At 46.5% G+C, this 23,668-nt stretch overlaps 1 protein-coding gene across 8 annotated transcripts in view; it reads left to right on the top strand.

The window, feature by feature from the left end:
* The window catches only part of Plekha7 (pleckstrin homology domain containing A7), a 181,824-nt gene that overhangs the window by 41,679 nt on the left and 116,477 nt on the right, over positions 1-23,668 (top strand). The window contains exon 1 of one of the 8 annotated variants that reach the window (XM_051192756.1): positions 1,611-1,672. The exons of the other annotated variants lie outside the window; for them this stretch is intronic. The gene's annotated coding sequence lies outside the window, so the exon portion shown is untranslated. Of the gene's footprint in view, positions 1-1,610; positions 1,673-23,668 lie in introns of those variants that run through there. 8 annotated transcript variants of the gene reach the window in all.

Genomic DNA, 23,668 nt, shown 5'->3' with positions numbered 1-23,668 from the left:
CACCAAACTGGAACACATGCCTCTAAAAATAAAAGGTGCTGAACTCTGGGAAATACAAAATATGGCTGCTTGGTTGGGTGCTTGATCCTCGATTTTTCTGTGCCTGTCACCCCTTGTTGTACAAGATGAAGCTGATGGCTCAGTCCCCTCCTGGGAGGCTGGGCTGGGAATAAGGCCTTCAGACCTGGATAGGCATTGGGGGTGGGGTGAGGTGGGGGTAAGAATGCTGTCTCCAGGTGTCTTCAAAGGCCATAGTGGTTTCCCCTGCCTCTCCTCACCCACCTCACAGACTGAGCATTCACTTTGATTGTCCAGGGTGGGGGGAGCCAGCCAGCCATTTCTCTTTACCTAGTGCCACTCAAATTTCCACAGTGCCCATGGCTAGCCCACAGTTTTGGTCATGTGGTTGTTTGTTTTACTGCTCCTGGGTGTTGTGCAGTCTAGAATGCCAGAAGCATCCTCACAAACACAATTGTTAGGCCACAGCAAGGTGCCTGTGCTCACTGGTAGAACTTGAGTCTGCAAGGAGAGAGGCTTTGTGAGTATTTGGGGAGGTGAGTGCTGTGTGAAAGCGGTAACCACAGTTGGGATCGCAGGCACTTCCTGCCCTCCCTATCCATCTCCAGAGGTCTTTCAGCAAACAGCCTCACAGTAGCCCCTTAGCTGGGTCCTTTGGCAGTGTCCATTTAAGAGTAAAACAAACAAACAAAGCAAAAAGCAATGGTGGCTCACTCCTGTCCAAGGTCACACCCTGCAAAAGGGGTCAGGCTGGGATGCAGGCCTGACATTGTTTCCAGGTCTGTGCAGCTTAGGTGAGGAAGCAGAGTTGGGGCTCAGTCCCACTGCTCCTGTTTGGGAGATAAGACAGAGTACAGGTTAACTTTCCTGCCCCCTCCCCCTCATTCCTTTGTGCAGTAGGGGTGGTGTTGGTCAGGTTTCTCCCTGGTGCATTCTTTCTGCCTGGTGCTTTTGCCCAACTAGAACACTCTCATGAGTGCCTGTCCTACAGTAGACCTTCCTGCCCTGCTTCCGCCTGTAACACCATGGCAGTGAGGTGGATGTTACTGTCCTCAATATGCGTCTGGCAAAGCTGACACTGAGGTTACTTAACTTAGACTGCCCAAGTTAAATAGCTAATAATGGCAGAATCTTATTTGGATGTCAGGGCTGACTGAGAAACTTGTAGACTTGCCACCCTGGCCCAGGACGGTGCAGCAGGGACGCCGTGGCTTTTCCTCCTGGCTCTGCTCAGCAGCTGGCCTTCTGTGATGATGCCAGGGAGGGTTGGAGGACCAAGGCTGAAACAGCACCTGACCCCTTCCAGGGAAGATGCTGTGCTGGGCAGAATAACAGCTGCAGATGTCCCCACCGGGTGTGGCCGGACGTGGGTGTGGGGCCTCTTTTCTGGGCCACTTCTCCATTCTCCGGTTGCCTGTGGCTGTAACTGTAACCGCTCTGGAGCTCTGGCTGCCTGGTAGGAAGCTGAGGCTCAGTGCCTGTTTGGGGCCAGCGCAGGTGTGAGACACAGGTGTGCTTCTCCCCTGACATTTGGCATCTGAAGAGCCCCTCACTATGTAGGGACTGCCTTAAGAAGCTGGGGCGCCTTCTGCAGCCTTTCCAGCCAAGCTGCTGGGATTCTGTCCTTTTATCTGGATCCTCCTCGGTAGTCCTAGTGAGTGGCTTTGGGAATTGGGTGGTTTGGGAACCTCAGTGAGAAAGGTTTTCTGCATGACTCAATTTTCCTAAAACTTGAGTGCTTTATGTTTGGTGGGGGAGGCAACTGTACCCAGAAAATGAGAAGGGACAGTTCAGAAGATGTCCTTCAGGCCAGGATCCTGAGGGCACAGGGACAGTGGCCTGTTTGGGGGGGATGGAGGGGCAGCTACTGGCTGGGTCTGTACTCTGGAGGTCAGTCCAAGGCCATGGGGGCTGGAAGTTTGAGAACGGGTGTGAGTTCAGGGAGCTGGCAGGGTACTGGAGTTAAGAGCTGCTTCTCCATCCTTGACCAGGCCCTGAGTTCCTCAGTGCCCGCATCTGGATGTTGGGGATTAAGTTGCCCCCAGGCTTTGGGAGGTCTCAGCCCTGGGTGTCACTGTTACCAGCCATTGTTGTTGATATTTATTATTTAAGTGCCTCTCCAGTGGGAGGAAGCCTTCTGCTGGGGGGTGGGGAGTAGCCCCTTGAGCTGTGGGCTCCCTTTGCACCTGCTCTCCTGAGTTTGTAGGTCGCACCTGCTTTTGCTGGTGACACAGGGCTCCATGTGACTGAACAGCATTCCTAGAATCCCCCAGGGAATTCTTCCCTCATCTTCTCACTGATTGTAGCACCCATTTCCTTCCTTTTGGGGTGCATGTCTCCTCCACTCCAACCCCTCACCTTGAGGGTCTAGCTGGCCCTCACCCTCACTCCCATGGTGCCAGGCACTCAGATCTCAGGAAATGAGGACTGGGGCATTTGGAACCTAGAGCGTTGATAACTTCTTGGCTCATTTCTATTTCCTGGGTGCCTGTGCTTGTGTTGGTGCCTAATGCTTGGAATGGGCTTCCTTGGGGCTGGTGGATCTTGAGACTGTGCACTAGTGAAGGAGACAAGTCAGATCTGGTCAGAAGGAGACAAGTTTCAGACCTTGAGTGAAGGGACTGAAAGCATTGGCTCCAGATAGAGGGAAGCCAAGAGAACAGGAGGGCGTGAGAGGGAGTGTGGGTTCTACCCTTGGATAGTGGAGGGGCCTTGTCAGTGGTGGTATTCTAGTCTCAGAGGGTTCTGGGGAGAGCAGCATGGAGGTCCAAGAACCCACCAGCATCACCTGGCTCTTTCCCTTGGTTTGGCCAGAGTGTCAGGCTCCACCCCACTACACTTGGGCATCCCCACCTCTCAGAAAGACCACAGCCTGCTCCATCCAGGAGCCAGGTTTGTGGGAGAGCTTGAGCCAGGAACCACAGGCTGATAAAGATGTTTTTTCATTCTGGGGGCGTTAATTAACACAGATTAGATTTCAGTTGAGTGGGCCTTTTGTTGCAGGAGCCTTTCTAATCAAGATGGTTTCAGTGTGTCTGTGGTTTCTCAGAGTCAATTCAGGTTCATTACCTTGGTCTGTTACTGCCCTGGGCATTCAGACCCGATGTTATTACTTATGGCCTTGTTAGGTGCAGTTTTTCAAACTTGGTTTACTCTGGGACTGACATCTCCCTCAGATATCTATACCCAGGGAGGATGCTGGGCCTAGAATAAGGCAACTCAGGCATGTAGGCACACTGCTTGGCTGCGGGATTTCATTAAACATTTACAAACATGTTTCTGCAAATTCCTGACATAATCTGGCACAGACATGATGGGATTTGGACCTGCTTCCTCTAGTCATGTTTATTAATAATTCCATCAGCTCCCGCTGTGTGGAGAGAAAGTGGAAAGTAATCAGAAGTGGTTCAGAGAATGGCAGACTGAAAGTGGGAAAGAGGCCAGTGGCTGGAGGCTGGAGGCCTGTCACCAAGAGTGAAGGGTAGAGCTAGCTGGCTGGACTACACAAAGCCTTGACTCATCCATTGCTGCTTGCCCCCCCCCCCCCTGCACTGTTTCCTTTTCAAGATATCTCTGTTTTATACCTGTGAAATTCTATCAAGTTCAGTTCAGAGAGGACAACAAGTTACCCATCATCTAACCAAAAATTTGCATTTTTCCTTTTAGATTCCCCCCCCCCACCTCCCTGGGCGGTTAAAGTAGGATTGGAGTCCTTACATTTTCCATATAAAATCTTATAGAATAGCTAATTTTCTTTCTTATTATAGAATAATGTACATTTGAGTGAGGCATGATGGTGTACATTTATAATCTCAACACTTAGGAGGTTGAGGCTGGAGGATGGCAAGTTTGAGGCTAGCCTGGGCTACACAGCAAGACCTATATCAACAAAGCAAACAGAAAAGAAATAGTATGTGAGTGTGGAAAACAGGGAGGAGGAGCAGTGAAATGAAGAGTGAAGTTCTGCTGTGTCCCCTGGGACAAGCCCTCTGCTCTGTTCACACTCACAGGTGAGCATAGTTTCCTGCTTACGCGCTTGTGCAGACACCCTTTTCCCTCCTCTTATTGTAAAATGTCTGACAAATGTGTCAAAGTATGAAATTCTCTTCTGAGACATGAGCTTTAAAAAATAATTTCTTGGGGGTGAAGAGATGGCTTAATGGTTAAGAGCACTGGCTGTTCTTCCAAAGGACCCTTGTTAAGTTTCCAGTACATTCATGGCACATCACAATAGTTTGTAACTCCAGTTCCAGGAGATTCTACACCCTCTTCTGGCCTGTAAACGCTGTGATGACACACATGCAGGGAGAATACCTAAATGATGATGACGACAACAATGATGATGGATGTCTCATTAGGTAAAATGCTTGCCACCAAGCCTGCCCTGAGTTCAGTCTTTAGGACCCACAGGGTGTAAGGAGAGAACTAACTTCTGTAAGTTGTCTTTCTGCCTTCATCTGTGCACTGTAGCATGCACATTCATGTACACACACACACACACACACACACACACACACACACGCCAGGGTGCACACCTTTAATCCCAGCACTCAGGAAGCAGAAGCAGGTGGATCTCTGTGAGTTTAAGGCCAAGAACTTCCAGACCAGTTAGGGCTACATACATAGTGAGACCTTATCTCAAAAACAAAGCCAAGCACTCAAGTAAATGACTAAAAATAGTCTATTGAGGTGCTGAGAGATAGCATACTAATTAAGAACGCATAGTGCGCTTGCAGAGGACCTGAGTTTAGTTTCCAGCACCCACATGGGGCAACTCACTCCTGCATATAACTCCAGCTCTAGGGGACCTGACACTTTCCTCTGGCCTCCATGGCACTGCTTTAACAAACAATAATCTCCTCCCTAACATCCACATAATTAAAATATTTTCCAAATCACCAGGCATGGTGGTGGCACACACCTTTAATCCCAGTAGAGCTCAAGGCCAGCCTGGTCTCCATATTCAGTTGTAGGACATGGATGAACCCTGTGTCTCCCCAACACAATTTTTTTGTTTGTTTGTTTAAGCTGCTCCGGAATTCACTCTGTAGATCAGGCTGTCCCAAGTGCTGGGATTAGAGGCATGTGCTCCCCCACCACCTGCCTTTAGGGTTCGGTTTGTTTGTTTTCTTTTTAATGCCTGTGAGTTATAATGTGCTTGACACATTTGTGTTCAAATACATTCTTATATCTTAGCTTATTTATCCCATATACAATTTAGTTTGAAAATGATGGTTACAAGCTCTTGTATAAATGCACGCGTGCCCACTCTGTCTCTCCCTGTCATTCTTTCACTCCTTATTATGATGTGGAAGGTCTTATCTCCTTTGTCAAAGCACTTCCTCTGCAAGGGTGACTAATGCTGGCTGGAACCGGGAAGGTGATAATGCCCACTTTACACAAAGGTAGTACTTACATCCCACTTCCAGTATTTTGGGAGTGTTTGGACTGTCTATTGGCTCTTTGTGTTCTTTAAGTGCAGCATTGCTTTTGTATAGACAGGTGACAGTGTTATGTTCTAGAGACTGGCTGTTAGCACTGCTTCCTGTCTCTCACCTGGGTGAAGTTGAGGCTAGAGTTAGGCTGGCTGTGAGGTCCTGTGCAGATAGATTGGGGGATAGGGCTGCAGCCAGGAGGTGACTATGGATCTCCCATGAAAGCCAAGAGTGAAGCCTTTACCCTTTCCACTTCACAGACCTGGCTTATATGTAATTAAAACAGAGCCATCTCTGAACCTTGCTGAGGCACTGTCCTGTGACTCAGTAGAGGGAGCCACTGAGGTGGCTGATGGGAGAGTGATGAGCTATAAGTCTGATGTTTGTTGTGGAGCTTGACCAAGATGTTCATTTCCTTTGGGAGACCACACTATCAATGGGTGCTAACTTGCCATGCAGGATTGCAGCTCTCTGCAGAACTGCATGTTGGGTCATCATTGATGCCAGATGAGCATCTTGTGTGTGGGGGGGGATGAGGAGAGAGAAAGAGAGAGAGAGAACAAGATAGATAGATAGATAGATAGATAAAGAGAGAGAGAGAGAGAGAGAGAGAGAGAGAGAGAGAAGATGTACATGGTCAACACATTCCTGTGACAAACAGTAACCAAATTTCTATAAGTGAAACCATTTCCTAAAATCCCACTCTACTTTTTGAGTGGCTGTATAGTTCTCAGGACTTCCCATGCATCCAGGTGCCGGAGCCTGTTTCTATTACTATAGTAAAACACCATAACCTTATTTGGACTTACGAGTTTTAGATGAGTAAGAGTTCATCATGGCTGGAAACCATGGCAGCAGGCTGCAGGCATGGCAACAGGAGCAGGAAGCTGGGAGCTCATAATTGGAACCACGAGTAGGAAACAGAAGGCTGGAAGCAGGCAAGGCTTTTTACTCTCAAATCCTACCCCAGTGATATACTTCCTCCAGCAAGGCCACACCACCTCTACCTCCCCAAACAGCATCACCAACTGGAGACCAAGTGCCTGAGATTATGGGGGACAGTCTCATTCAAACCACCACAACCTCTAACCATCTCTCCCATAATCTCACTGAAGAGACCTTCATCTTTCATAGCCAGGAACCTCCCTTAATCAACTCTTTCCCTTTATCCCATTCTAGAACTATCAGAAATTATCTTTACCGTCCTCTCATTACATGGCTCATGTTTGACATGATCAGAAGCCTGAAACCACAAACTCTTTACTGTCAGACTGGGGTTTTCTTTAAGCTTTGTTGATTTTGAGCTCAAATGTGTGTGTGTGTGTGTGTGTGTGTGTGTGTGGGTGTGTGTGTGTTTATGTGTGTGTGTGTTTCTGATATGCTGAAAGCAACTGACTTAATTCAATCTCCAGCCAAACTGCTTCTGTATTCCAGGTCCTGTGGTAAATGCTGAGAAATTAAAAATAAACAAATAGTTCTGGTTCCTCGAGATGAACCTATATTATGAAAAGTGTGAACAACCATCTGACATGGTTGTTCCCCATGGAGATTTGTATGGAACGGGATGAGAAGGGAAGAGGGTGTCCCATGGGGGAAGGAAGAGGGAATGCTGAGCAGGAGACAGCCAGCAGTTCAATGGGCCCCAAGGGTGAGAGCAAAGTGCCACAGAAAGGGTAGCAGAGGGATGCTCCTCTCCCTTCCTCCTTCCCTCCCTCCATCATCTCTCTCCTGTAAGCCTGCTGTAGCCTGTACCTCTTGGGTCACTATGAGTTTAAATTTTCCTTTTTTGAAGGGTGCTGTCTTAGGGTTTTCATTGCTGTGAAGAGACACCATGACCACAGCAACTCTTATAAAGGAAAACATTCAATTGGGGCTGGCTTATGGTTTCAGAGGTTTAGTTCATTATCATCATGGTGGGTGTCATGCAGGCAGACATAGTGCTGGACAAGGGCAGCAGAAGCAACTGTGAACTACACTGGGCATAGCTTGAGCGTATGAGACCTCTAAGCCTGCTTCCACAGTGACACACTTCTTCCAACACGGCCACACCTCCTAGTAGTGCCACTATCTATGGGCCAAGCACTCAAACACATAAGTCTAGGGATACCTATTCAAACCACTACAGGTGCCCAGCATAGTGTTTTCTATGTAATCATCTTAAGCAATACTTGAGTAAAATCTCAATCTCTATCTGTGAGATCAGGGAGAAAGACATGTAGACATGGTTTCTATAAAAACAAAGCAGAAGCCAGACCGAGATGTTGCTAGCCTGTAATCCCAACACTCAGGAGGTAGATCTCTGTGAATTCAAGGCCAGCCTGGCCTACAAAAAGTGTTCCAGGACAGTGAGAGAGCTATTACACAGAGAAACCCTGCCCCCCAAAAAACAAACAAATAAATAATAAACCAAACCCAACAAACAAAACAGAAGCCAGCAATAGGATGAGTGGTTAATATGTCTTTGGTTTGTTTGTTTTATATAAGTTACACTGTTTTATTACTTTCCAAATAGTGTTTGGGGTCATTTCTGTTTCGTGATTTTTCAAAAATATTTTCAGAATTTCATTAATTCTTTTTTTTTTTTTTTTTTTGAGACAGGGCTGATATAGCCCAGGCTGGCCTCAAACACTCACAGTAGCCAAAGATGACCTTGAACTTCTGATCTTCCTGCTTGTGAGGGCTGGGATTACAGGTGTACTTCACTGTGCCTAGTTTATGTGGTGTTGGGGATGGTACATGAGACTTCATTGTACTAGATAAGCAACTATAGTTGAGCTCTGTTCCCAGCCCTCATGTTACTCATTCTTTTTCTTCAGGAGTGTCAGATAAGAAGACAGTTGTGATTATGTTTTTATTTAATAACTCTTGTTATTATTTAATAAACTATGTAAGGCCAGTGGCTGCCTGGGTTCCTGTTCTCGGACCCTGCTCTAGCTGAGTGACCTCAGGTGTATGACCTAATGCTTCTAGACTTTGCTTGTCAAAAGCATCATAACCTCTGTGAGGTGGAAAGGGTTAAAGAAGTGATACAGAATTCTCAGCGTTGCATGTGGCAAATGTTATTTAAAATAGTGAAGGGATATACTGGGGATAGGAACAGAATACTTTCCAGCTCTTGGGGAGCTGACAGTTGTGTGTGGGAGGCAAGCATGGAAGAGGTGATTTCTCTATATATGCTCAGTGCCAAGAAGGATTCACCAAGTGTTGTGAGAATGAAGAGGAGGCAGGGGGTAAGTAGCTGGGAAGAAGTGAACGTATATATTAGATTTATTTATGTGTATGAGTGTTTTTGCCTGCATGTATGTATGTGCACCGCCTGCATGCCTAGTGTCCATGGAGGTCAAAAGAGGCACTGGATCCCCTGGAACTGGAACTATGGATGGTTGTGAACTGCCATGTGGATTCTGGGAATCAAACCCAGATCTTCTGGAAGAGCAGAAAATGTTCTTAATCACAGAGGCATCTCTCCATCCCTGGGAGAAGAGGTATGTGATCTGGGTTTCAGGACAGGGAGTTTAGCAAGGATGCCAGAGTAGAGGGTGAAGAGGGTTAGAAGAAGGACTTTCTCAGAGGCATTGGCTGGAGGTGGTAGGCCAAGGAACCTAAGGGTAAGAATGGGCATGCGGGTCTAAGGGCAGGTTATGGGTGAGGATAGGTGTGCACTGAAGGTGCCTGAGAGACTGATGAAAGCCCAGTGGCACTTGAACACCTGATTGTGATGTGCCCTATAGACCATGCTTATGGATCGGGACTGTTCTACACCACCATATATTCCCCTTCCTTGTCCCCCTCCTTTCTCTGTGAATGTGTTCATGGATGTGTACATCTGTGTATGCCTGTGAATATGGAGCCAGAAGTCCACACTGGGTATCTTCTTTTCTACTTTGCAATCTTTTTTGTTTGTTTGTTTGTTTGTTTTTTAAAGATTTGTTTTATTATTTTATGTGTCTGGGTGTTTTATCTGTATGTATGTTTGTGCAGCACCTGGGAACCTGGTGCCTTAAGAGGACAGAAGAAGGTCCTATATGCTGGGAATTGAACCTGGGTCCTCTTCAAGAGCAACAAGTGGTTTTAACTGCAGAGCTAACTCTTTGGCCCCCTCCATCTTTTTGTTTTTTGTTTTTTTTTTTTTTTTCTTTTTTCGAGACAGGGTTTCTTTGTGTGGCTTTGGAGCCTGTCTTTAACTTGATTTGTAGACCAGGCTGGCCTTGAACTCACAGAGATCCATCTGCCTCTGCCTCCCAATGGGATTAAAGGTGTGTGCCACCACTGTCCGGCCACATCTTGTTTTTTGAAATAGTCTTTTGCTGAACGTGGAGGTCACCAGTTCAGCTAGGCTGGCCTGCCAGCAAATGCCAGGGATCTACCTATCTCAACCATTTCTGCACTGGATTATAGGATCCCACTTTCTGGGGTAGGGATCAAACTCAGGTCCTCATTCTTGCAAGGCAACCATTTTACTAACTGAGCCGTCTTCTCAGCTCCCAAGCTGCCTGCCTGCCTGCCTGCCTGTCTGTCTGTGAGTCCATCCATCAGTCCATCTGTCCGTTCGTCTATTGTGTGTATGCGTGAGTGCACATCCAAGTATCTGGGGAGATGGGGTGTGTGTGGAGGGATACGTGTGTACCATGGTACTTGTGTGGATGTTAGAATAGCTTTCAGGAGTCAGTTTTCCTTCCACTGTGTAGGTAGGTCCTGGGGATCAAACTCAGGTTTCAGGCTTGGTGGCAAGTGCTTTTGCCTGCAGAGCCAGCTTGCTGGCCCTAGTCTTTTTTTAGTTTTTTGAGACAGGGTTTCTCTGTGACTTTGGAAGCTGTCCTGGAACTAGCTCTTGTAGACCAGGCTGGCCTCAAACTCACAGAGACCCACCTATCTCTGCCTCCGGAGTGGTGGGATTAAAGGTGTGCGCCACCACAGCCCGGTGCCCTTGTCTTTTTGATAATAGTTTTTATCATGCACTTGTTGAAAATACAGTAACTTTGTCAGTGTTCATCAGATGCTTTAAAATACTCCACTTTCCATGTCTGGACTCTGTTCTTCTGTGCTCCCATGGATTATTGGCATAGCTACATCTTGTCTAGGATTACCTAGTCCACTTACTTTTCACACAGTTAAGCGGTCTGCAGTCCCTTGGTTGGGGTAGGGTTTTAACACATAGGAAGCACCATGGCAGCTTAAGAAGCACATATGACCCTGTCTCCTCTGTGTGGTAGTGTGTGTTCTGCAGCCCACGCACAGCAAGTTGGGACCTGTCAGCAGTGAGTTCTCTAATGCTGTTTTCAACAGAAACCTCACTTCAAAGCCTAGAGCCTCCATACTCCCTGGCTTGCCATTTCCAGTAGCAGTGGGGGACAGGTTCATGGCTTCCTTTCCTAAGCATCCAGATTCTAGGCTCCTCTGCAGAGGCCCTTAGAGTGTAAGTCCATCAGAACAGGTGCCACAAATAATTCATACCCTGTGCTTTTCAAACTCTCAGTGCAGCCATGTCCAGGGCCAAAGTTCTTTTAGCCTTTGCTTTAAGACCTGTAGTATCCTACTGTATGAACAAGGTAAGGAAAGAAGGCTTCCTACCACCAGGGGAGCTTAGAATGGGGGTCTTTCCTCTTTTGGACTGGATTGTCTGGAAGAAGGAACTGGAAGGAAGCCTCGTCAACCTCGGGCTGGCTTGACATGCATGGCTACTGTTGGTGCAGCTTCCCAGGTTGCTGTGGGCCATCCTTTAGTCCTTTAACCTCTGGCAGGATTCCCTGAAATCCATTCATCTGCCATCCATCTGATCTTTCCTCTCTTCCCTTCCCACTTAGAAGCCAAGTTCTTGGGTGTAGGGGTACATGTGATAGATTTGCCATTTTTAAAAAAAAATATTTATTATGGGGCTGGAGAGATGGCTCAGAGGTAAGAGCACTGGCTGCTCTTCCAGAGGTCCTGAGTTCAAATCTCTAAGCCATCTCTCCAAGCCCACAATTTACCATTCTTAAGGGTCTCTTGAGACTGTTGGGGAAAGCAGACAATAGTCAGTTGTTTGTGCTCTAATACCAGAGAAGGGTGTCTATTTAAAGTATGGATGTAAAAAAAGAAAAAGAAAAAGAAAAAAGAAAAAGAAAAGTATGGATGTCAGGAAAATAACAAAAAATACCAGTGATTCTCAGTGCTAGGAGGAGTATTGATGATTTTTGTATTATAGAGACCTATTTCACATTGTTTGATAGAGCCATCAAAAAGTATCAAGTGATTGGGTATGGTAATGCATGAGCAAAGGGGTAATTTCACTTTAGTGAATGGAATCCTGGGTGGGAGGACTCCTAGGGGATAAGGCACATTGCATTTTAAGTGTTTTTTTTTTTAAATTATTATTATCTTTTATTGGCACATATTCATTGTGCATAGTGATGGGTTTCGTAAAGGCATTTTCATGCAAATATGTCAGGTACTCTGCCTTCCTTTCCCTTTTCTTCTTGTAGACCAGTGGTTCTTAACCTTCCTAATGTAGTGGCCCTTCGATACAGTTCTTCATGTTATGGTGACCCCCAACCCTAAAATTATTTTGTTGCTACTTCATAACTGTAATTTTGCTACTGTTATGAATTGTAATGTAGGTATCTGATATGCAGGACAGCTGACATGGGACCCAAAGTGGTCATGACCCACAGGTTCTAAGCAGTTTTGCTTCTATTCATGTCATATATGTAAATGATTTATACCTATATAAAATCCAAAATCCACAAATTAGAGAAGACATATCTGTTCTTAATCTGACTTATTTCACCTTTTTTGTTAGTTTTGAGACAGCACACACACACACACACACACACACACACACACACACTATACACACATCTATATCCCAGGTTAGTCCAGAACTCACAATTTTCCTGTGCCAACCTATAAGGTTCTGAGAATTACTCTTTCCCCAGAAAGAGGTATTTGGGGCTGAAGAAGTTGGTTTACCAGTTAAGAGCACTGGCTGTTCTTGACCTGGGTTCGATTCTCAGCACCCACATGGCAGCTCACAACTATGTAACTACAGCTCCGCTCCAGGGGATTCAACACTTTCTTCTGGCCTCGAAAGGCACCAGGCACTAATGTGGCACCAGGCACACACATACACATAAAATAAAACAAGGAGATAATTTTAATATTTGCAAGACAGTTTAGTGTAGTCTCTGTCCAAACAGAAGCAGCACCAGAATGAGCTGGGAAATGCCTTTAGAAACAGCTTCAGTGTGTCTCAATAGGCACCTGTAGCCAGGTTGGCCTGGAACTTGCTACTCAGGGAAGGATGACCTTGACCCTCTTGACCCTCCAGATCCTTCCTAGCCTGCATCTCCCAAGTTCTGGGATGATAGGCTTGTGCCACCTCCTCTAGCTTATTAGTGTGTATTTTATACGTCTTAGGTAGTTTTTCTTTTGTGGCTATTTGGGGTCCCGGGACTCTGAGCTGATGGGCTTCCTGTCTGCTGGTGCTCATGGGTGATCTTGTCACTGGTCCTTGCTGTTTAAGAGTCATGTAAGGGTCATTGGCTGTGGGTATCTCATGGGAACTGGCGTGCAAGCACCCACCCCCTGTGGCCCTGTACATGATGGGGTTCCCAGTCTTTCTACTTGGTATAAAACCCATCCTCCTGCCCGGCGGTGGTGGCACATGTCTTTAATCCCAGTACTTGGGAGGCAGAGGCAGGAGGATCTCTGTGAGTTCGAAACCAGCCTGGTCTATAAGAGCTAGTTCCAGCACAGCCTTCAAAGCCACAGAGAAACCCTGTCTGGAAAAACAAAAACAAAACAAAACATCCTCCCAGTCTTGTTCCTGTCCCAGAACTTAATCAGATCTACACCAGAGCTGTTATCTTTTAAGCCTGCAGTTCACCTGACAGGGTTTAATGTTGTAAAATAAGGAGTTTGGCTCAGCAGCAAATTCTTGATGTTCAGAAATCCTCTGACTTTGGGGTTTGAGAATGTGGCTCAGTTTGTAGAGTGTTTGCTTGCTTGGTATGCATGGGAACAAGCCCACACCTATAATCCTTGTTCTCAAGAAGTGAAAGAAGGAAAATCAGAAGTTCAAGCCAGCCTGGGCTACAAGAAAAAAGAAAAAAGGAGAGGGGAGGGGCCTGGAGAAATGGCTCTAAATGGCTCAGCAATTAAGAGTGTTTATTGCTCTTGAAGAAGACAAAGGACTGGTTCCCAGCACTCTCATTGGGTTGTTCACAACCACCTGTAACTACAGCTTCAAGGGATTCCATGCCCATCTCTGGCTTCTGGGGACCTCTGTTTACAATTATACACATGCGCGCGCACACACACACACACACACACACACACACACACACACACGGGGGCGAGAAAAAGAGAGAGGCATGTACATACACATAAACAATAAAATGAATCTTTAAAACAAAAGGCAGCTATTACTGTGAGCCATATTTCCCCCATTTTCAGTGGAGGGAGGCACTATGTGTGTTTAACAATCAGACTTGAAAGCTATAGATCTGTGCTGTCCAAAAAAATCACCACTAGCTTCCAATTGGCCATGATCACTATCATTCAACTGGTCTGGATTGAGCAGCCTGGCTGTCCTGGAACTCACTCTGTAGACCAGACAGGTCTTGAGCTCACAGAGATCTGATTGCCTTTGCCTCCCAGAGTGCTGGGATTAAAGGCAGGTACCACTACTGCCTCCTCCACCCCCATTTATTTCTATATTTTGCTACATATAGATTATGTAAAGCTCATGGCTTTACCTATCCTCTAGCATCTTGCTTCCCTAGTGGCTGTTTGCATCTCTGTTTTATTCCACCCCTCTTCCTGTCTATATTTTCAGTTTGGTTTTTATCCTGCCTAGCCTTATTCTGCCTTGCTATAGGCCAAATCAGCTTTATTATCAGCCAGTGAGAGTAATATATATTCACAGGTATGGAATGATTATCCCATAGTACAACAGTAAGGTTGGAAAGATATGGCTCAGCTGTTCAGTGCACTTGCAAATCTTGCAGAGGATCTGACTTGGGTTCCCTATCCAGAATGGGTGGCTGTTAACTGTCTGCAATTCTAGTTTCAGGGGATCCTATATCTTGTTTCTGTGCTTTCTTGCTAGCTATGCAGTGGGTACCACCATCCTGTCTTCCTGCCAGGTGCACCAGCACTCCAAGCATCCTCCTTCAAAGTGGCCTCCTGTTATGTGCTCTAGGCAGGATTGGAAGAAGAGAGAAATAAAAAGCATTCCAGAAGTAGAAAACTTGTTGCCAGTAGAAAGTAGGCTCTACCATTAGGTGTTATTTGTCCTTAAATGAATCCTGTAGCCTCAGGTCTTTCTCTTGAGATCTGGCAAAGAGCAATCAGTTCTGTATGGTTAATGAAGTAGTCTAAATCCTGGAGTTTGAATTTTAATTCACCTATGTGACTTTGGGAAAGCCACTTAGGCATCATGCCTCAATTTTCTTATCTGTAGAATGGGGATAAGGAGGGTTAATTGAGCTCATCCATGGTTTTGTTGTTCTTTGTTTTTGTTTTGTTGAGAAAGGGTCTCTGCATAGCCTATGCTATTCTGGAACTTGCTCTGTAGACCAGGCTGGCCTCAAACTCAGAGATTTCCATACCTCTCCTCTCAAATGCTGGAACTAAAGGCTTGTTTTTGAGACTGATTCCCTTGTAGCCCAGGCTGGCCTCTACCTCTTTCTATAGCCAAGTATGACCTTGAACTGACCCATATGCCTCTGCCTCCTAAGTGTTCAGTTTATAGGCATGGGCCATCTTGCCTGATTTGTGTGGTACTTGGCCTCGAACCTAGGGCCTCCAGCATGGTGGACAAGCACTTTACCAACTGAGCCACATTCCTAGCCCTTGAGCTAATACATGTGAGGAGTAAGATCCTAGAGGGCAGAAAACCTACGTAAACACTGGTTCATTCAGCAACTGCAGTATATCATGTGTCCTCTTCAAAAGCTGCCAGCACAGCAGTGAGCAAATCTTCTGAGTCCATTAGCAGTGGCTCTCAACCCTTTGGGGTCAGAGACCCTGCATGTCAGATTATTTACATGATGATCCACCACAGCAGCAAAATTACAGCTATGGAGTAACAACGAAAGAATTTTATGGTTGGGGGTCACCACAGCATGAGGGACTGTATTAAAGGGTCACAGCACTAGGAAGGTTGAGAATCATTGCCTTTGAGGGGGTGGTCCTTCTTCAAAGGAATCATAGGTATCACTTTCAGCCTTTCACTAGAGTGGCTTTGTTTTTTATATGTTAGGCTTTGATATGAGCTTTTGTTGTTATTGTTAGATTATGCTGCTGAACAGAACAGTGTAGAATCCTGTTCCTTTTTTTTTTTAATTGAGTGTAGTTTTGTGTGTGTGTGTGTGTGTGTGTGTGTGTGTCTGTCTGTCTGCCTGCCTGCCTATTTTCCATCTGTCTGTCTGTCTGTCTGTCTGTCTGTGTTTGTCTGCCTGTCTTCCTTGTTGCTCTCTGCATTATTCTCCCCTCAAGCCCAGACAAGGTTTCTCTGTGTAGCCCTGGCTGTCTTAGAACTCGCTCTGTAGACCAGGCTGGCCTTGAACTCACAGAGACCCACCTGCCTCTGCTTCCCAAGTGCTGGGATTAAAGGAGCATACCACCACGCCAAGTAACTGCCTTTCTGAATCAGGGTCTCTCTGAGCTTGGAGCTTGTGGACTGGCTAGACTGGTTGGCCAACAAACCCTGTGATCCTCTTGTCTCCCCCACCCCAGTCCCCATCACTGGAATTACATCACACACTGTAGTGCCCAGCCTTTCATTCACATGGATGTTAGGGATTCAAGCTCAGGTACTCTTGCATGCATAGCCCCAAACCTTGGGTTTCATGCATAGTTTACTCCCATCTTTCCTGTACCAAGCCAGTGCCCCAGAGTGCAGAGGCCTTCTTCCTTTATACATAGAAGGGCAGTCAGTAATAGTGTGCAAAGGAGATCTGAGGGCTGGATGCTGTGTTAACTGAGCCCTGTAAGCCCTTGGCGTGTGCTGGGCTTTAGCACACACTCTTAAATACTAGCTGCTTGCATCACTTTCGGTTCCATAGATCTCGGGTCAGTGGCTCCAAACTGGAAGCTCCTAAGCTTCTGGAAGGGAAGCCATGGTGTCTCCTCTCTGTGGTCTTGTGGTTCCCAAGTGCCTTGGAAACAGTCTCTCCTTGGGAGGAAGACAGTAGAGACCCACACCAGCGCTAGGACTGTCAGGAGATGTGGGCTTCCCTGAGGGTCATCAGTGGAGAGTGTTCCAACTGAATCTCACTGTGGGTGTCCTGCAGAGGATGAGCCTTGGCCTGTGGTTCTGAAGGCTGTATCCACCTCTGATTTTATGAATATTAACATTTAACCCAGCTGTGTAAAGAGCACTGTGGTGGGGGCGGGGTACCCATTTTCTATGAGACCACGTGTGTGCAGATGTAGATCGGATGCCTGTTTCTGAAGGGCACCTGCAGTCTCGGGAGCATGTGTGTCATTTTGACCTTGCTCTTAAGACACTTTTCCCCCTGGGTATACTTTAAAAAAACAAAACAAAACAAAACCTAATTGTTTCATTTTTAGTTAGTTTACAAAGTAATGGGTTTTATTACGCCATTACGCCATTTTCATACATGTGTATCGCTAACGTTGTACTTTGCTCACATTCACTATCACATACTCTGGGCTCCTTCCTCCCTTTTGTTTTTGAGAGTGTCCCAATGCATCCTGGGCTGATCTTGAACTCCTCGTTCTCTTCTTATTTCTGCCTCCCTAGTGTTGGGATTACAGGTGCTCACCACTGTGCCCAGCCTTAGTGGACTTGCTTCTTGGAGCTAGGCAGTAGTTAGAGTTGGAAAGAGACATGTCACTTCTTGGTAAAATGCTTTACCCAGAGGACATCTGTCTGCTGCTGCCTCTGAGGGTTAAACTTTCCTGAAGAGATCCCAGGGGCTCCTGGAGGAGCCAGCAAGTGTCTACAGTTCTGGGAAGCCACAGGGAGCTTTTAATTCTGCTTAGGTCAATGATCACCTTGGGCTTGCCAATGGAAAGTGAAAAATCCTGGATTCCTTTGTTCTCTCTCTGTCTCTGTCTCTCTTTCCTTTAGTGCTAGGGATCACACTTAGGGCTTGTGTACCCTAGGTCAGCACCCTACCATGGAGCTGTATCTCTATCTTTTTTTTGGGGGGGCGGTTCAAGATAGAGTTTCTTTGTGTAGCTTTGGAGCCTCAAACTCCAAAGAGATCCGACTGCCTCTTCCTCCAGAGTGCTAGGATTAAAGGCGTGGGCCGCCATAGGCCCCAATTGTGGCCCGCCATAGGCCCCAATTGTGGCCCGCCATAGGCCCCAATTGTGGCCCATGCTATCTTTATTTTTTTTTCAAACATTTATAGATAATATTTGGGAATTTGGACGTTGTTCTTTCCAAACTACTTCCTGCTGGTAAGGGGCGCTGTCATGGGGGATTCGAAGAAGATTCAGAAATCCTGGCTGTAGTCTGTCAGGCTGTAGTCTGTAAGGCTGTAGTCTGTAGTTGTCCAGCTGTTTTGATGTAGGATCACCTGGTACTCTGTTTCAGGCAGTCTGGCTTGATCAAACCACATTAGTCTGGAAGGAATCCACATCTTTTCATTTTCTGTGGTAACAAAAATAGAAATCCTTTTCCCCAGTAACTTGTCCTTGAACTTAAATTTTGGAGTCAAAGCTTTTTTTTTAAATTTAATTTATTATTTTACATGTCAATCCCAGTTCCCTCTCCCTCTCTCCCTCTCTCCCTCACTCCCTCCCTTCCTCCCTCCCTCCTTCACTCCTTTTTACCCTCTCTGCCCTCTCACATGCACTCTAAACACCCTCCCCTCCCATCCCCCCACCCCAATTCCATATGTAGGGGAATGCCATCCAGGTGGGGTCATGTAGGTCTGACAGGTCATATAAAGTAGGGACTAGGGCTTCTCTCCTATTTCTAGATTAAGGCAGTTATCCCTCCATGGGGGATGTGTTTTTTGTCCTTTTGTGCACCAGGGATACATCCTGGCTCCACTGTCTGAGGTCCCTTTAGACTGCTCAGTCCTTCTGACTGAGACCCATATTCAGGGGGGCCTGAGTCAGTCCCATGCTGGCTTCCCAGCTATCAGTCTAGTGGCCGTTAGCTCCTCCTTGTTCAGGTAAGCTGTCTCTATGTGTTTCTGCAGCCTGGTCTTGTCCTCTCCCTCTGCATCTGAGTTCTACTTCAACTCAGTGTTTATGTATGGGTGTTTGCTTCTGTTTCCAACAGGCATTAGTTGAAGGCTCCATGGATAAGTTAGTTGTTGATCTCACTCTCCAGGAAGGGCATTTATGATAGCCTTTCCATGGAAGCAACCTAGATGCCCCTCAATTGAAGTATGGTTAATGAAGATGTGGCACATCTACACAATGGAATACTACTCTGCAGAAAAAAATAATGGTATCTTGAAATTCGCAGGCAAGTGGATGGCACTTGAAGAAACCATCCTGAATGAGGTAACCCAGTCACAAAAAGAGGAACACAGTATGTACTCACTCCTATATGGATTTTAGATCTAGATCAAAGGATCACCAGCCTATAATCCACACCACCAGAGGAACTAGGATACAAGGTGTATTCTAAGAGATTCATATAAAGTCCCTCACAGAACTGGTAATGGACAAGTCCCCCAGAGCTCAGGGGAAGTGGGGGGGGGGCAGCGAATGGACAGAGAAGTAGGAGAAAACGAGGGGGAGGAAAGGAAAACATGTGCGACCAGGAAGATTTAGCCTGGTTAGGAATAGAAGACAGGAAAGAGAGAGAGAGAGAGAGAGAGAGAGAGAGAGAGAGAGAGAGAGAGAACATAAAAGAGGGAGTCAATAGTGGTTTGAAGATAAAATTGAACACAAAGAAAGGTCTAGAGAACTACAAGACTTCGGCCCATGCTATCTTAACGATGATAATTATCTTAATTTTAAATACAATCATGTCTGGCAGCTTATTTGCTTGTGAAAGAGCATTTGCAGACAAAAACCCTGTGATAGCCAGCAGGGGGCAGGAGAGAGGAGATTCTTCTGTCTAAAGCACCCTCCCCTCCTGTATGCCCCACACTCTGGAGAAAGAACCTGGTCTTATGACAAGGGCCAGCAGGGTGACTGCTCAGCCCCACAAAGGGAAGCGCTAAGCTTTGGGACTTTATGAAGGAGACAGATACACACAGAGACTGTTTTCCTGGTGGCTCCTTCCCCAGTTCTTCCTGTCCAGCCATGTCTGTATTCTGGTTTCTTTTTCTCCTGCCTTATCTGGGTCACAGCGGGGATCTGGGTGCTAGTGTAGTGCAGCTGGTCTTTACTGCTCAACACAGTTGGTTACCTCTACCCGGGCAGTTCCCTCTGGCCTCCTGAGGCAGAGCCTGCCCTTCGTTCTTTGTTTTATGTGACCCCATGTGACTGTAAGCCCTCGGTGACTGATTCTGGGCCTGTATTCCCAGAAAATCAAGAAAACACACTCCCGCTTGCCCAGAGAACCTTACCTGTGTCTCTCAGCTCACTTTACTCCCCCAGTGCCCTTCTTAGAGTGTTCATAGCAATAACAACTCCAGGGTGGGGGTGTGCCTGCAGATGGCCCAGTCCTGGGGTGGGCACGCTGTGCACATGAGACAGGCACAGAGGAGGGAACCGGCTTGCTGAAGGTCACATCACTGATTGGAGCTGCTCTGAGGCTTGTCTGACTGTAGCTTGCTTCTCTCCTCACTGCTTGGGTCCCTGCTTCTTATCTCTGGGTTATCATAGCAGCTCAGCCCAAGTTTTCCATGGCTGCTCTTGACAGCTGCTTCCTTCCAGCCTCTCTCCAGTCTGGGAAGAAGAAAGCCCACACTTGGGGCTGGCAAGTCCTCAGAACTCATTCTCCCTGGTCTCTCTGCATATGGTGAATGTGTTTATTGCTCTTGTCACACCGTCTCCTGAAGTGCAGGCACATTAAAGATGGATATTATTTTCATAAAAGCCACTGGGGAGAAAGGGAAAGGAAGGACAGAGTTTGGGTATCTGAAGGAATAATTGGATTTATCCAGTAATTGTGGGACGTGACAACATGCCAAAAAGTGCATTGGACGGTGCTTTTAGGTCTGGATTTGTCAGGCATGTGTTTTTAATTACTTTGTTTCTGTTGTCATTATTTTAATAGAGATCTAATTTTGAGAATAGTGTTCATTATTTAATTAAACATTATTCATCAGGGTTGGCAAATGAGCCGCTTTTTTTTTTTTTGCTCAATGTTGCCCTCAAGTGTGTACTGCGAGAATTGTCAGTCTTCAAAAAGCCAGGCAATTAAAATACATTTCAATCGTATCAATCGTCAATTAATGCTTCTACAAGGATGCCAGAACTCAGGACAAACGTAAGCATCTGTCATCACTGTGTGCTCAAGGAGTGCCAAGACACTGCTTCCAGTGAGTTCTAGTGATTCTCAAATGCCAGGAAGAACTGTCCTTTCCTTTACTCGCTGGAGAAGGAGCCTCATCACAAACACATGTGGCCTGCACATGGGATCGGAATAATTGCTGCCTTTGGGTTTGTTAGAGACGATGAGTCCCTGAGGAAGGGCCCTGGTAGTGTTTGTATATAAGACGAGGTGTTTGGTTCTATCTTTGGCCTGCTAGGCTCAGGAAGATTTTTGGCTCGAGACAGTATTGAGAAAATGTCATAATTTTTATGTCTGCAAAGTTGTGCTGCCAGGCTGCTGTTTGCATCATACTTGCCAGCTTGTGTCTGTGCTCCAAAAGACTCTTGGGAAGAGCAGCAGGCTCCAGAAGAGGACAGGCTGAGACCAGATTTATCCGAGGGCAGATTCAGATTGAGTCTGTGCTTGCTTCTCCGCAGTGGCTTTGGCAGGTCTCATTGGAAGATGAAGTAGTCAGTGTGGAATTGTGACCTTGTGTGAACGGCAACCACCACAAATTCACCATACAGGTGTGTGAGTGTTTCCTCTCTTTCCACCTGATTGCTGTTAAGGTCGTTAAGGAAAGGGAAGTAATAAGAACACAGGTGCTAAATATAAACTGATCTTTTTTGTTTGTTGGTGGGTTTTTTGAGACACAGTCTCCCTGTGTAGGCCAGGCTAGCCTCCAGCTCGCACAGATCTGAGCAGATCTGACTGCCTTGGTCTCCCAAGTGCTGGGACTAAAAGTGTCTGCCTCCAGACCTGTTTTTTCTTTTCAGACATAAAGAGATAAAAGTATTAGAGTCTCTTACTTGTTAATTAGGGTATTTCCTCCTTCTAATCTTTAATTACTCTCTACATAAACAGCCTTTATTGACCAAGAGGCTCTGACAGTATGACATCCGGGACGGTGGCAGCCGAGCACTCTTTGTTCATTTATTTCTTCATTCTGTCCCACCATGAATTCTAAGCAGCTTGTGGGAAGGGACAAAAATGACTTAAAAAAAAAAAAAACAAAAAAACAAAAAACCAGAAAACCCCACAAGGATGTAATCTACCTAGGAGATGTAGCCCTGGTCAGGACAGTGTACCTTAGGCTGAAGCATGCATGGTTCTGGAAGGCTGTGTGAAAACATGGCTGCCTGATGTGCCAGCCAATCCAGCTGGATCTCAGACATTGTGCTCCCTACAACCCCTTTCCAGCCTCTACCTCATTCTCTTCCTGAGAGCCCTGGAGGTGTCAAGACAAAAATCTGTTTTATCATGCTGTGACCTGGGTGGCATCAGGCATTTGGAAGGGGCCATTGTGGGGAGCTTATTTTAAGAATTTTTTTTTTTGTTGTCATGACACTCAGACCTTGCAAGTGGCTTCAGGGCCTCTCATTCTTGTGGGCTGCAGTGATAAGGTGACCAAAAAAAGGAGTGTTGACGTGGAAGGGATGCTGGGTGATAGCCTTGTGACCCAGGGCCATGGCGAACTGTTGCCTTCTGCAGGTCATCCGGAAGCATGCTGCTGCCCAGGCTCCTGGGAAGCTGGCCCAGAGCATGGAGCTGAGATGGAGAGATCTTGCTGGGTCACAAAGGGTAGGCTGGGCAGGTGCTGGGGTGTCCTTGCTTGTCACAGGTCCATAGCCAGGAGGACTGCTCTGCTCATCTTCCCACTGTTACCCAGCTCCTGCTGCCACTCACCACCTCTCTGACTTCCCCACTCCAACATCCGATAGAGAGGTCCAGCTCCTTTAGATTTGAACTCACCTTTGCCCCCACCCCCTTCGTCCCCGGACATAAAACTGGCCTCCATTTCTCAGCCAGAAACCTGGAAGTAGCCTTGGTTCTAGCTTCAGGCTGCTGGGCCACTTCCTAGTCTCTCCCACTGCACACTGCAGGAGGCCTCCTGCCTCTCCTTGCTTTTCCCTCACAGTGGTGGTGTCCCTGGCACTGCACTCAGGCTGCTCTGGAAGGCTAACAGGGATGGTTAGTTTCTTCATTTCACTATGCCTTGGGTTTGTTGTCTGTAAAATCAGGGCATCATAGAGCTCATACCAAAATGCTTTCAGGAGGATTAAAGTCCTTTACAAACACAGGGTTCTTAGTCTTAGTGCAGCCCAGAGCACACAGCTAAGCACTGAATAAATAGTAAGATTCTTACTTGTTGCCATTGATTTCCAAGCCATTCTCTGTAAGAAGCAACTTGACCTTGTCTCTTATAGTCCATCCCTGGTTTGGTGGGGTTTTGTTTGTTTGTTTTGTTTTTAGTTTTTGTATTTTTGAGACAGGGTTTCTCTGAGGCTTTGGAGATTGTCCTGTAACTAGCTAGCTCTTGTAGATCAGGCTGGTCTCGAGCTCACAGACATCCACCTGCCTCTGCCTTCTGAGTGCTGGGACTAAAGGCGTGTGACACCACTGCCCAGCCATCCCTGGTTTGGAAGAGAATTGAATTCCCACAAGGTATTACATGGCCCTAAGTATCTTCCGCTAATGTGCCTTCTCAGTGTTGTATTTTATGGCCTTTCCCACCAGATTCCCCTGCACATGTATTTCCTTTCCACAGACACCCTTAGTTTCTTCCCACCTCTTTTCTTTGCTTGGACCAATCTTCTTTAGCACTTGGCTCAAGTGCCACATCTTAGGCCTTTGCTTATGCTCACCTGACCCCATGTGTGGTTGCTTTGTATATAGTCTTTACCTTCCCTTCTCTGTTCTGTCACTACTGTATCCCTGGCGCTTTCTGGGCCTTCCTTGGAGAAGCCCTAATTGGTTCTTACTAATATGACAGCACCACTTCTTTGTCTAGATTTTATTTTGTTACTTTGTGTGC

Source organism: Phodopus roborovskii, unplaced genomic scaffold (genome assembly GCF_943737965.1).
Source record: "Phodopus roborovskii unplaced genomic scaffold, PHOROB, whole genome shotgun sequence".
Taxonomy (NCBI): domain Eukaryota; kingdom Metazoa; phylum Chordata; class Mammalia; order Rodentia; family Cricetidae; genus Phodopus; species Phodopus roborovskii.
The sequence above is the reverse complement of the archived record's forward strand: the minus strand, read 5'-3'. Positions and strand labels throughout refer to the sequence as shown.